Consider the following 14,016-nt stretch of genomic DNA (forward strand, 5'->3'; position numbering starts at 1 on the left):
ATAGGAGGGCCTCCCAAAATAGGCAGGGATGATGATGTTACTTGAATTGATCTCAATATGAGGCAAGACTGTTGGCAGAGAGCAGTCCTTCCCCAAAAAGTGGCCTGCCTTTAGCACCCTAAATCTTATCAGCTATTGGTGGTGGCAAGGCTTTTCACCTTTCATCAAAACCCAAAAGTAGCTTTTTTGCGTCATCCAATAAACAAACAAACTAACAAACCCAACAAAACCTGTAAACCCTCCCTCTCTAATGCAAACAGCAGTTAGCTCATGAACACTCACCATGACAACCCACGATTTGACATTGAGAATCTGGAGATCTTCTTGAAACCAGGCTCCCATCAACAAGAAGTCGAAGAAAACAGTTGCTGTATCGTTGGGCCCCTTGTGGGGAAAGGTCATTTTCTGGTAGTTCTGGAGTAGCTGAGTCCGGAGACGTTCATTTATATCCCATAAATTGGATTCTGAAAGTGAGAGAGAGACATCAGATGTGGAGTGACATTAAGGTGAATTAAAGTCATAAGTATATTCTACTATCCATTTCAGGGGCTGCGAATCATAGTTTTTCTTAAATATTTTTCAAAATAATTATTTGATGGAAATGGTACTTTGACACAGTGTACAAGACACTTCCCACTAATTTTTGGCAATATAGTGCATTATGAAGTGGTGTTAATTAAGGCGTTTACTCTTGAATTTTAAAGGCAAAGTCGCATGAGCTAGCAGGGCTGCTCTACACAATCGAACATTCGCTATCCCCCATCCCCTCTCTCTCCCTCCCACCCTCCCTCTACCACTCTTTCTTTATCGTTGTTTTCCTTATCTCTCCCCCTAAACCTATCTGTACAATAAATACCATTTTCCATTATATTTTTCAGTACAAGCAAATAATGGGAGAGTTCCTAATGACAAGTTTAGCAAGTTTTGACATAACAACCATTATAATGGTTCATTTTTCCCAATGTTTTCTGTTAATAGTATCTTTGGCATGTTAGAGCAACAAGGGAGGTGTGGGTGAAAGGTCTGCGCAGTGAGACTGTCCAGAGCTTTCAAGGATGAGTACTGGTCCACGCAAGGCCAAGAGAGACAAGGTCTACCCTTGGGTGGAGTTGCCTCCCACCTGGGGTAACTATATAAGTGATGATGTATCTTACAGGTACCTGTTCATCATGGCAATTCACCTGCTGACACAATAAAGAGGTAGATAAAGCTCCGCGTACAAGGGAGATTTGGGGGAAAGTGAGCAGACCTTCTTTCTGTTGGTTCACTGATAACTTCCACTAACCTGTAGATCCCGTAATTATCAACAGTGAGAGTGATGACGAGGATGATTTGTTCCTTGATAGTGACAAAGAATGTGAATAACGTTCCTGTGATATTCTCAATTGTTTGCATCACTTTTCACTTTTTACCTTTGATAATACTTAATACAGGTTACAGATGTAGAAAGAGAGAGAGAGAGAGAGAGACCAATTTCATCATTCCTTTACCACTCTTATGGTAGTGTTAATTATATACTGGGTCATAAGTTAAACTGTGTGATTAGATTTTGGTTACCTTATCTTACAGGCTCGTAGTCAACACGTCCATAAGACGGGTAAAGGATTTAAGTCGATGTCGTGACAGTAGTTATGCTATACTGGGTGAATAGAGTGAAGATCATACACTCTTTAGCATTCTCCCATTTATATAACTTCAGAAAATACAATAGCAATAATTAAATGGACACAGAATCTACCAAACCCAACATATTTAGAACACCCAATATTACTCAATATTATACAATAGACGGAATGCTGTGGGGACAGAGACAAGGAGACCAAGAAGATTATTTCCAAGGTAGATATGATATATACAGGGTTTAACACGATTTTATGCAAATATTAAAGAAATGAAAGAAAAAGTAATTCTAAGCAGAAAATGTTTTATAAGGAAACACATCTCATTTGGTGGCGGGAAGAATTTTTAAAATAACCGAATATCATCAACACTGCTCGTAGGTGAGCCTGGTTGTTTACAGGAGGCTGGAGTAACCAGGGTTAGATCTAGGTGGGGAGAGGAGCGGATAAGGAAAGTGCGTTGCTAGTCTTTTAATTATGATTTTTTTCTTGCAACTTATTGAACAAAGCAACAGCATAGTCCCTTCAACTTGAAAATCATCTGTGAACAGACTTCATATAGTGTGATGTTAATGATTAGCTTTTAGTGGTACCATATGGTTTTATGTATCAATTAAGTATTGTAAATGTTCTTTAGAAACACTTATTTTTTATTCGTGAATTCTAGACTACTCTGCCCTGACACCTCGTCACCACGCAGTTTTTGGACTAGGCTACGATGCCTATGCAGAATGAGTGATGGTGACGGGAGTCATGATGACGAGGGAAAACGGTGGGAGAGGATACCATATTTTGATTGATGTCAGCATTTTTTACCTCTTGATTACTGTATGAATAGGCTTCCTTTGACAGGAAGGAAGGAAAGGAACTTTTCAGTCATGTTTCCATTCTTTTTTTTATTTGATGGAGACAAAAGCATTTCCATCGATGCATTTTTCCTTTTGAGTTCTTTAATAATACATTTTAAATCTTTGATCAATATCTTATGAATATGCCTATCTTCGATGGAGAGGAGATTCAATTAGGCTTTTGCTTTTCTTTGATTTTGCAACTGTGTCATCTAAAAAGTGGTTCATTGAAGCAAGTTTGGAGCATTTTTTATCCTTATCACATTAATTTTCCAGTGGCCACTACTGGTATTGGTACATATTGCTGCTCTTGGCAATATGGAATTCTTACTTTTCTTAGAATTTCTGGCTTCTTGATGTGATGTGAAACTTCCTTGATTCTCTACAGAAGTTCCAGTTTGGTGTTCATCTTCTTGCACACTAGCTATTTCATGTGTCCCTAAGTATAATTCAGCAGTGTTTTGTCTGGGGATATTGCAGGTCAGTTGTGTTGTCTTCCTCACATCATATCCACTTACTCGACCTTCATGAAGTGGGGAGTCATTGTCTCCAGTTTCTCGCTCTCAATATGAAACAGGAATTTGATACTTGTATTCCGGCAGACACGCCCACTCATCTTGGGTTTTGAGAGGGACAAATGAACCGATCACCTGATTGCTTTTGTCTTCCCCCCAAACGCCACACGATCCCTGACTACTCCAGCATCCAGTCAGCCATATCACTTCCCCGAGTGATATGGTTGTTTCAATGACAAATGCTTAATTGATAAATTCACCTCGATGGCAAATGAAGCCTTAAAATGCATTACTTAATTTTAATACTTTAAATTTTTCTGCTCAGAATTACTTTTTCTTTCATTTCCTGAAATATTTGCATAAACTCGTTCTATACACTGTCTCTCTCTCTCTCTCTCTCTCTCTCGCTTCCCTCTCTCTTCTCGGTCTTCTCTATAACATATAATTATCTATATATATTATTATAATATATAATATATATAATTATGTATATAATATATATATCTATATCTATATATATATATATATATATTATTCATATATATATATATATATATATATATACTATATATATACTATATTTTCCCGATAATAACTGGCTGATAGTGGCATATACTTGGCCCCTATCATTTTAATTACGAACTATGTTCACAGATAATAAAGTTAAGTAAAGTTCAGTTTCCATGCACAGCACAAGGGTGAGATTTGTAATGCTTTCCAGAAGTGGTTATCCTCAGAAGTATTTCCCATCTGTGTGAGGTCCTCCCTAGAACTGTACCTTGTTAGTTTCCCTTTGGCAGTATTTTGACTTTCAAGTCATTAATTTGGGAAGAGTTCCCCACTGAAATCCTGGATGATAAATGATCTATCAAACACCTTCTGCAAAGGAACCAACCCCTTTAGTGCAAGGTGAGATCCACACCTGCAAATTGCTTTCAGTCATGCCCCCTTACCTCTTCAAGGGTTAACAATGCCTGTCCAGCAGTAGCCATTGTCATGTAAGAATACACACTTACCTTGACCCAGCGTAACATTCCGGCTCTAACCCACGGTCAGTTCCTCACTTGACCCTTGGCACATTAGCGAGCCCTTAAGCGCTTCAGGCATGGTCCTGTCACGATAGACATTTGCTACCTGCTCTCCTCTTAAGCGCCTCAGTGGCGTGATCGGTACGGTCTTGGCCTGCCACCTCAGTGGCCGCGAATGCGATTCTCGGGCATTCCACTGAGGTGTGAGAAATGTGTATTTCTGGTGATAGAAGTTCACTCTCGACGTGGTTCGGAAGTCACATAAAGCTGTTGGTCCTGTTGCTGAATAATCCCTCCTTCCATGCAATGTAAAAGCACCAAACAAACAAACAAGTTCTCCTCTTGCATATATGTTCTTTTGTTCTCTTGTTTTCCAACTCGATACTGGCACCAATTGTTATTTTCAGGATCCAAGTCACCTCGATGTAAGGACAAGACACCTGGCATTATCACTCCCCAGGGAAATCAGAATCACAGCAGGAAGCCACTGGCCAAATCATCAGCATCCACTCAAACCTCGAGTTCGGGGTCAAAACTCCAAACTCCTAACTGACTCCCAACCCCTGTGGGTATGAGAGTGCCCTGTGAAGTCCATACCTTAGCTGCAGGTCGAGACGCTATGAAGCAGCTACATGTGCTGAGACTATGGTTCAAGTCTAGCAACCATTGGCAGTGCAATCCTACTCTCAATCCATACAGACTTATACACTTAATCGCACTCTGCTCGAGTCCAGGACATGTCCATTGCTCATGTTGCCCTATGTCTAATCTCACCTTCTACAAAGAAGTCCACAATTCCACAGTGCCACTTGAGTGCCAGGCCTACACCCTGACCTCCCCGTTTGCTACACTCAGGATCCTGCCTCTCCTAGCCACGCCATCAAGAAGTCCACTCTGTCCCAGGATATGACAGGAGCCTGGCAACACCCTCCTTTGGTACCATCTAGGTAGCCATGATGAACCGTCTGCCATCGTGAGCCGAACTCCTCCCGAGCTCCTCTTACTTGCTGCCTCCCTCAAGTTGAAGTGGGGAAATCCATTTCGACTACGCCCTATGGTGAAGCACTGCAGCCAACTGACATCCCTCACGCCCTCAAGTCTCTATAACAGTCATTCCAAAGAGATAAGGTAAGAAAACAACAGTTGGTTGCCAGCCTTACACCCTCCTTTTGTCTTGCACTCCTACTTTCGCTGTGATATTCCAAATTTCCGCAATTCCCATGTCATGAATTCCCTTTAAATACATTCCCCTTTGTGAAGCAATTAGTCGAGTAATTTTGCTTTGGAAAACGTCAGTGTGATATCCTCAGTGTTGTTGCTATATGCATTGCACAATTCCGAACATTTGTGGCATTAGTGGACGTCTTGCATACCCCTCATCTGTCTCCATTGGATGCCAACTCACACAGACTTCAGCAGAACCACCTCAAGTCTAACTGCCAGGAAGATCCTGGGGTGCCATATCAGCAGTGCCAAAAGCGATAAACATTTGCTGTAGTGTTATACCAATGTACATTGCGCTAATTTAAGCTTATTGGGTTCGTAATCCTTAATGTGCTAACTTTAGCTGTACTACTGTTTACTTGCTAATTGGCACTAGTGTTTGTTTACTTTGTGATTAAACGTGAACTTGAAGTGCCCAGAGACTGATAGGGCTCCTTGTAAATTTCACTCTTCTGATACTGCTATTGAGAATTACAGTGCGCAATTGTTTATCTGAGTATATTTAAAAACTTTATCTCTGAAGCCTTTATAATAAGACTGCCCAAGTAGGTAGTCAGGTCATTTTATGCTGTAAGCGTTTGTTGCCTTAGAATCTGTTGATTTATGAAAGAGTGACCTCCCAGGGTTGGTGGCATATTCAAGGTTTTATCCAGCTAAGATCCTGACACAAAGAATTACAGTAGTCAACAGAGTGTGGTACAGTGGGAACGTCAAAAGTCGACACATACGGCATTAGCAACAAACAACAACTATTTGCTAACAACAAACACATTGTAGCTAAACATTGAGACAGGTTATGAAGATAAATGTCAATTACCAGATTCACCCCGGCTTTATTACCACTGTTATACCCTATGAAATGAACGTATATACTATATTGTATACATCACCTTACAAAATTACAATTACAGTACTATATACAAGTTTCATTCGACCCATTAAAATGAATCATAAGTCAGACGATCTATTAGGAGTTGTAGTATTATCACTGATATATTGTTGCATTTCCTGAGTTTTAGAACCAGTGTCTTTACTGACAGTTTAAACCTCCTCCTCAGGTAAATTGACAGCAATTTTCAGCAAGCTGTCTCGCCGGTCTCAGGTGTTGATGTCACATCAAAAGGAAGGATATCGTGCTTAATCACTGAGCGCCACAGAATCTTCATGCCTATGTTTAAACCTAATATGTGAGTAAGAAGGGTTAGCTTCTAGTAATTCAAGTTCTTCAATGAAGAGGACCTTCCTTTCTAGGCACACGTCCTCTCAGAGAAACAGTTCCTGATTTACACAGCTATGTGGAAGACTCATTCCTGCAGAGGTCTTTCACTGAAAGATGAACATTCTCTCATGAGGGTCTCACCAGTAGAAGTGGAAAGCAGAGTGCAAATCGAATGCAACGCATCATCGAGAACCATTTCCCAAGCTGTTGGAGGTCAATCACGAGACTTCTAGGTGCACTACGGACTTCCATACTGTAAGGTAAATGTGGTATTTCCATTATTTGAGTTTGTAAAAGCCCTGTGTGGCTTGTTGGTTGTTTTACCCTCTCTGCTGCTTTTGTTTTTGTTGAAGCGGGGTGACGTTTGCAAGGTTTGCTGCCCTCTCCTTTTTTGAAGCAGTTTAGAGTAGCACAGCAGCAAGTCAACAGCTCGGCAGGGACTGGTGTGGATAGCCTGGCAGTCGCTACAGATCGAGGCAGAGATCATTCTGTGAGTCGAGAATGAGTCACTGAATCTTCAGTATGGAGTTGTTGATGAGAGTGCCAGTTGTACCTTCGATATGGAGTTGTTACTTGGAGGATGGTTAAACCATAATCATCTTTGGAGGATTCGTCCTTGGAACAATGGAGGTTGTTGCTACTGGATTTTTAACATTCATGTTATTTACTTGGTGAGCAGTTCTATGGCTCTTGTGTTGAATATTCATGATTTTGAATATTCCTGATTTTGATGAGTGTTGAGCAGTTGTGTCTTGAGTGTTGTGCAAGTATATGGCCTTGATATTCTGAATGTTCATGATTTTGATGAACATTGAGCAGTTGTGGCTCTAGTGTTGGGCAAGTATGTGAGCCAGGTATTTTGATAGTGACAGAATTTTTGGTTATGATTAGCTTATGCTGATGTTGGGCAACTGTATGGCCCTGGTTGATTATGTACGTGTTTTATTTCATTACTTTATTTCATTACTTTATTATTCTTGACTGCACTTTTAACTCACTGTAAATATGTATATGGATATGTGTAGGACTTAGAATTAATAAATAGATATAAGGTATTTTACTAGTTTATTTGCTTCCTCCTCTTTGTTCTGCTTTTGGACTCCCTGGTCCCTCCAGTTCCAGTTGTTTTTTAAATTGAGAACCTGATGATCAAGTTAGATGATAGGGAGTAGAATGCCCAACATATTGCAACGCCATGTTTAAGGAGGAAAGACTTCAGTTCAGAGGTCATAAAGATGCTCCTCTATCGGAGTACACGTGGATCGGCAGACCAAAATCAGAGATGAGCTTAGTGTGGCTAGAAATAATTGTAGCGGCAGTCATATGCTTACAAGGAGAGAGAAAAGGAAATTTACTATATGTCAACAATTATGAATATGTGGTGATTGCTAGCATGCGATGGAGATAGTGGACCCTTGAAATCAACATTTACACGAACAAATGGTTTTATGACTTGGATGAGTTGAGCCGGTGGGTCGCCATAAGCACTAGGTTTGCACTTCCTACCGGTAGAACAAGATGATATTGACCTTATCACGTCCTCCGAAGAATAAGGAAAATTCCGAGCTCTGATGAAATGCATAAAACCTGCGATAGCAACTCCTGGACGAAAGAGATACTTGTGCAGTTGATATAACTGTTGAGTATTAATAGTGGAGCACGATGCGTGACAAAGCATCAGCTGCAGCATTCAACCTACCAAGACGATGCTGGACATCAATGAATGGAGCATAAATTGTACTTTCCATCGCAGAACCTCATCACTTTTTATTCTCCCTTTATGCTTGCCATCAAACACGAAAGAAACACTTTCGATCTGTTACCAGTGTGAAATGCTTTCCATTCAGGTTTTGGCTCCATTTCCTTACCAATTCGATTATTGCAAAAGCTTCCTTATCAAAACCGCAATATCTTCATTCGGCACTAGTGAGGGATCTCGAGAAAAATGCCCCTTGACCTCCATCCTGGTTTAAAGTAGCTCTAATAGCAAAGTCAGACACATCAGTTTCAACAGTAAAGAGCAAATTTTTGTCCACTGCAGCTTTTACGGATGAGGAGGATCTAGCATCCTTCCAGTCATTGATGGCACCAACTGCCTCTGGAGAGTGGAGGAACGGTACTACTGGCGAGAGACAAATCCTTTCAGAAAAACAAGGAATCCAGCAAGAATAATTAGCAAATAAGACTTCTCAGTCTGTGGAAAGAACACACTTGGTTTCATTCTGTATCATGTTACAACGACGAGCTCCCTCCATCAACCTTCTACGGTTCTCATCGTGATCTTCTCGAGTGTTGCCACAAACAATGACGTCATCAAGATAAGCATAAACTCCCTTTAGAATAATCGTCCTCATGATATCATCATAATCCTTTGAAAAGCCGCCACTCCATTGGTGAAACCAAACTATGACCTGGTACAACGATCAAAGGCCGCCATCAACTTCAAAGGCTGTGCCTATAGATCGATCCTCTTCCTCCAGTTAAGGAGCCAAATAGATGATAGGCACTTTTTTAATTAATCCACTGAACTAAAGACTTTGTATTTGGCTGTTTCATTGACTACATAATCTATGCAAGGAGGAGCACATGCATCCAAGTAGGTGAATTCATTAATAGTCTCCGAATTATCGGCATCCATACGTCTCTTATTTCTGTTGTCAACATCAACCACTTGAGCACAACCACCATGGCGATAAGCTATTTTTAATGACACCTTCATCAGGAAGACAATCGATTTCTCTCTTATGAAGTGTGCATCCAAAGTGCTATTTCTCCTTGATTTCACGGCAATTGGTTGAAAATCAGGAGAAAGACGACGGAATACTCTAGGGGGCGGGACTGACAGCGTAGCTAAAGCAGATCATTCTAGTTAATTAAGGCTGAGAACCCCCGTACTACACCGTTTTACATAGAATACAGTACTAAGAAATGGGATTCCAAGAATTGCATCAGCACAAAGCCCAGATGCACAAGAAACTGAACACAGGAATACTCACGTCCATTGACAATGGCATTGCAAGAGCCACTTACTATATGCATTGAGATGGTTCGTTAGTAAGGGGTGACGGGTACTTTTATATTTTTTCAGAATATTATCACAAACGAAAGTTTCTGAATGCCAGTGTCAAAGAGGATATTTGACTTTAGTTCCACATGCATAGAATTGGAAGATGAAACTATTCAGCGTCAGCAGGACAGAAGCAAGAGTAGCGGTGAATGAAGAGATGGCAGAAGTAGGTTGGGATTGACTTGAGCATACCTTAGCAAAGTGTCCAAGTTAATCGCATTTTCGACGAGTTACTTCCTGTGCAGCAGGACACTTCTGTCTAGAGTGATGCTTTTTTCAAGGAAATAAACATGTGTGTCTCTTGCACTGTACAGCCAGCACACGAAATCATCAACTGCAGCTTCGAACGTTTCACGTGTCTTTTTCATTAACAGGTGAATGATAATCAAGTTTCGACAGAGATTGAACGGCTCCTGCAGGAATGATTCGTCAGAGGGAGTCATAAGACTGCGAGAGTTCCAGTGCCCTATCCAAAAAAGAGCAAAGAATTCGAGAAGTTAAGAGAGCATTGTGGCTATGACAATTACATATGTATCTGGTAAAAATGACCAGTAGATTCTACACATACAATCGGATACGTTGAGAGAAAATCCCAGTAACAAAAGCATCACGAATACTTTCACGCCTAAAGACCTCTGACTCACTCTGAGGAAACGTCCTTGATATGGCAGTGGCCCTAAGTTTGTGTAGAAGAGCGCGTCAATACCTCTCATCCTTGGTTTCTCCCGACATCGTCTACCAACGGGTGGCAAGACGATGTCGAGAAACAACTTCGTTAGCAGACTGTACAAATAAAACTTTTTCAGTTTTGCGATCGGCATCGTAAGTATCAGCTCAAAGTTCTCGGGCAATAATGCACTTTCAAGAATATCAAGATAGCATCGTTAGCTCCTTCAGTAGCATTTTTCTTTCGTGAAAAGAAAATGAACAGCCAATGCTTGAATACGGGAGCAGCATCTGGAGATATAGGTAGGGAGAACATCGAGACGACACTTCTTATCTGAGGCTTTATTTCCACTGCAAATTGGAACTAGACGATAACAAAGGGCTCGTTTTATTGACAGGTGACTTGTATGTGGGTGAGTCATAGGAAAAAGGTGTCGTCGTGTGATATGATGGTGTATCTTAAGAATAAACCTGAATATGGTAGATGGGGTTTGCGCAGTAGTACCTACGTATCAAAGGAACTTTTGTAAGGGTTTCTCAAAGAAAACCGTATTTCAATTTGATTTATATAGGTTTTTTGTATTGTGCCAAGCACTGGGGCAACGAAGGCCATTCAGCGCTGAAAACGAAATTGACAGTAAAAGGTTTGAAAGGTGTAACAGGAGGAAAACCTCAAAGCATTTGCACTATGAATCAATTGTTATGAGAGGGTGGACAGTAAGATGATAAGAAGACACTATGATCGGAGGTACAGTAAAAGGACTGAAAGTAGTTGCTGCTAGGGGCCGAAGGGACGTTGCAAAGAAACCGAAGTAATGCCTACATTGCAACGAATGAGGTGCACTTACAGCACGAACCTCCTTCGGGGGGAAAACGTATTTGGAATATGTTTTTTTAAAAAAGGCACCCTCGGTCGTGCATGGATGGACGATGGTGCCTTTCCCTTCACCACTTCCGGTCGGGCCGGTTAGTCCCAATTTTATCTATTATTATCTCTGACGGCAAATTAGACAACTGTTATGGAATATAATGCAATTATTGTACGAAGAACACTTGTACAGCTATAGAGCAAAAGAGAGCTATTTGAGATGATTATGAAGTGCTGTATGTGGGGAAAAAAAGGTAGATTATTGTGATGTGAAAATTCCTGAAGACAATATTGTATTGAAAGAATAATGTATTTCATGCATTGGAAGATTTCAATCAAAGGAAACAAATTTGGTAAGATGCTATAACGTTTAAGCCTTGTTGTAACTACAACCACATTTCCAGCCTCTGGTAAACATTATCGATCACCAGGGCAAGGTCATCCATCATGCTCTTTGAGATGTTTGTTTGTGTGTGTTTGTTTGTATGGTGTTTTTACGTTGAGATGGTCACAAGCAAACGAACTTTTGGGGAGGAAACGCTGCCGCTGCATTGGTTGAGTAGCTTTGTGTTGTCTTATTGTACGACCATTCTTCCCCGCAGGGGAGTAGTGCTGTCAGTGCACCTCATTCGCTGCAATGTAGGCAATAATTAGGGTTCTTTGCAGCGTCCCTTCGGCCCCTAGCCGCAACTACTTTCATTCCTTTTACTGCACCTCCGTTCATATCCTCTTTCTTCCATCTTACTGTCCACCCTCTCCCAAACAATTGTTTCATACTGCAACTGCTTTGAGGTTTTCCTCCTCTTACACCTTTCAAACCTTTTACAGTCAATTTCCGTTTCAGCGCTGAATGGCCTTAGTTGCCCCAGTGCTTGGCATAATGCCAAAAATCTATGTAAATCAAATCAAATTGACGAACAATTTCATTTCAAATAACAGCCCCACAACAGAAAGAAATGACTTTGCTGCCTCTTTTTGTGTTGTCGGTTTGTTTACAAATGTCACCATAGACTAAAGAGACCTTGCATAGCGGTAGGCAGCCAGGAAGCTTTTCTTCATTTGTTAATTCAGACATGACAAGTTTGTTTTCAACTTATAACAGTGATACATGAGGAAAATAGTTCAGCAATATATACTTGTATATATATATATATATATGTGTGTGTGTGTGTGTGTGTGTGTATGTATAAAGGTATAAGCCACGAAGGAAAAATAAGCAACGAAGTTTCTGCAAGATCTTTCGACGTTCAACGTCCTTTACTCAGAAGATAAACTGACTTACATGAGGAATTGACAGTACAGGAAAGCTCGTTTAACTGACAGATAGGGATTATAAGGAGATTAGTACCTAGAATCCGGCACAGCTGGAGAAAGAGTAACCTTTCCAAACAAGCATAAACATGGGTACAATTTAAAAAACAAAAAGATTAAGTTTATATTCAATGGTGAATTTTATCAACAAATATTTGGCATGCCAATGGGAAACCCTTTATCACTACTCCTCTCAAACTTGTACATGGAATTCTTTGAAAAACGCTACTTACCTAATATCATTTCTATTCCTGTAAAGTGGTACAGATATGTTGATGATATTTTAGTTGTTATGCCTGCTGGTATTGATGCAAATGATTTACTCTCTAAATTAAATAACCAGGTACCATCGATTAAGTTTACTCTAGAATTAGAAAAAGACAATTGCCTCCCTTTCTTAGATGTTTTGATACATAGAGAACCATTTCAATGCAAATTCAGCATTAATAGGAAACCAACCAACAACTTAACTTATGTTCATTTCTATTCAGGCCACCATCTTAACATCAAAATATCAATTTTTTCTTCTATGTTTTTACGAGCATTGCACATTGTCAGTCCCCAATATTTGGATCAAGAAATTGAATACATAAGAAAAATAAGGAAAGATTTATGTTATCCTTCACATATATTAGATTTTTGTTGTAATAAAGTCCACAAAAAGTTTTATAGTGCAAGTAACATGGAGAAAGAAAATTTTAAGAACATTCTTACTTTACCTTATTTTAACGGATTTGAAACCATTAAATCATTGTTTTAAGGTCAACCTTGTTTTTTCCTATAATAACACACTAAAAGGAATGTTAATAAAAAATGGCCCCAGGGAAAGCAACAACATAATATATAAAATTCCATGTATGGACTGCCCCTCTTTTTATCTTGGACAGTCGAGCAAGGGCTTAGAAGTAAGATTAAAACAGCATAAATATTCTGTAAAAACTTAGCAAACATCTAATGCAATATTGATTCATTTAAGTGAAAACAACCACCGAATAAACTGGATTGGTAGTTCAGTAATTGCAAGGACAAAAGATGTCTTATCACGAAATCTTTTAGAATCTGCTATAATACAACTTACTTCACATTGTAATTTTAGTATTAGTCGTGGCCTATTTCATTTAGACCCTTGTATTTGTAACATGTTTAAGAATGACCTCAAAGATATAATTACAAACTTAAATACAAATTAGTTGCCTTAGAGATATCTTCGTTGTATATATATGTTTAATATGTATTGTGAATATGTATTGTGAATAAGTTTTTGTTTACCAAAGTTCTGAATAGCTGTCACTCTATATTATCCTTTAATTGTCTTGTCCTTGTGTCTGAGCAGATTGACTTAATCTTTTTTTTTTTTTAAACTGTACCAATGTTTATGCTTGTTTGGAAAGGTTACTCTTTCTCCAGGTATGCCGGATTCTAGGTACTAATCTCCTTATAATCCCTATCTGTCAGTTATACGAGCTTTCCTGTACTGTCAACTCCTCATGTAAGTCAGTTTATCTGCTGAGTAAAGGACGTTGAACGTCGAAAGATCTTGCAGAAACTCCGTTGTTTATTTTTCCTTCGTGTTTTTTACCTTTATTTATGGATTTATCACGTTCCAAACTTTCGTGATTCAGTTATACATACATACACACACACACAATAT

The 14,016-nt window shown here is 39.6% G+C and overlaps 1 protein-coding gene across 1 annotated transcript in view; it reads left to right on the forward strand.

Moving 5' to 3' along the window:
- The window catches only part of LOC135217246 (neuronal acetylcholine receptor subunit alpha-6-like), a 61,983-nt gene that overhangs the window by 10,773 nt on the left and 37,194 nt on the right, over window positions 1–14,016 (forward strand). The gene's annotated exons all lie outside the window — the stretch shown is intronic.

The sequence above is a fragment of the Macrobrachium nipponense genome, chromosome 19 (assembly GCF_015104395.2).
Source record: "Macrobrachium nipponense isolate FS-2020 chromosome 19, ASM1510439v2, whole genome shotgun sequence".
Classification (NCBI taxonomy): Eukaryota; Metazoa; Arthropoda; class Malacostraca; order Decapoda; family Palaemonidae; genus Macrobrachium; species Macrobrachium nipponense.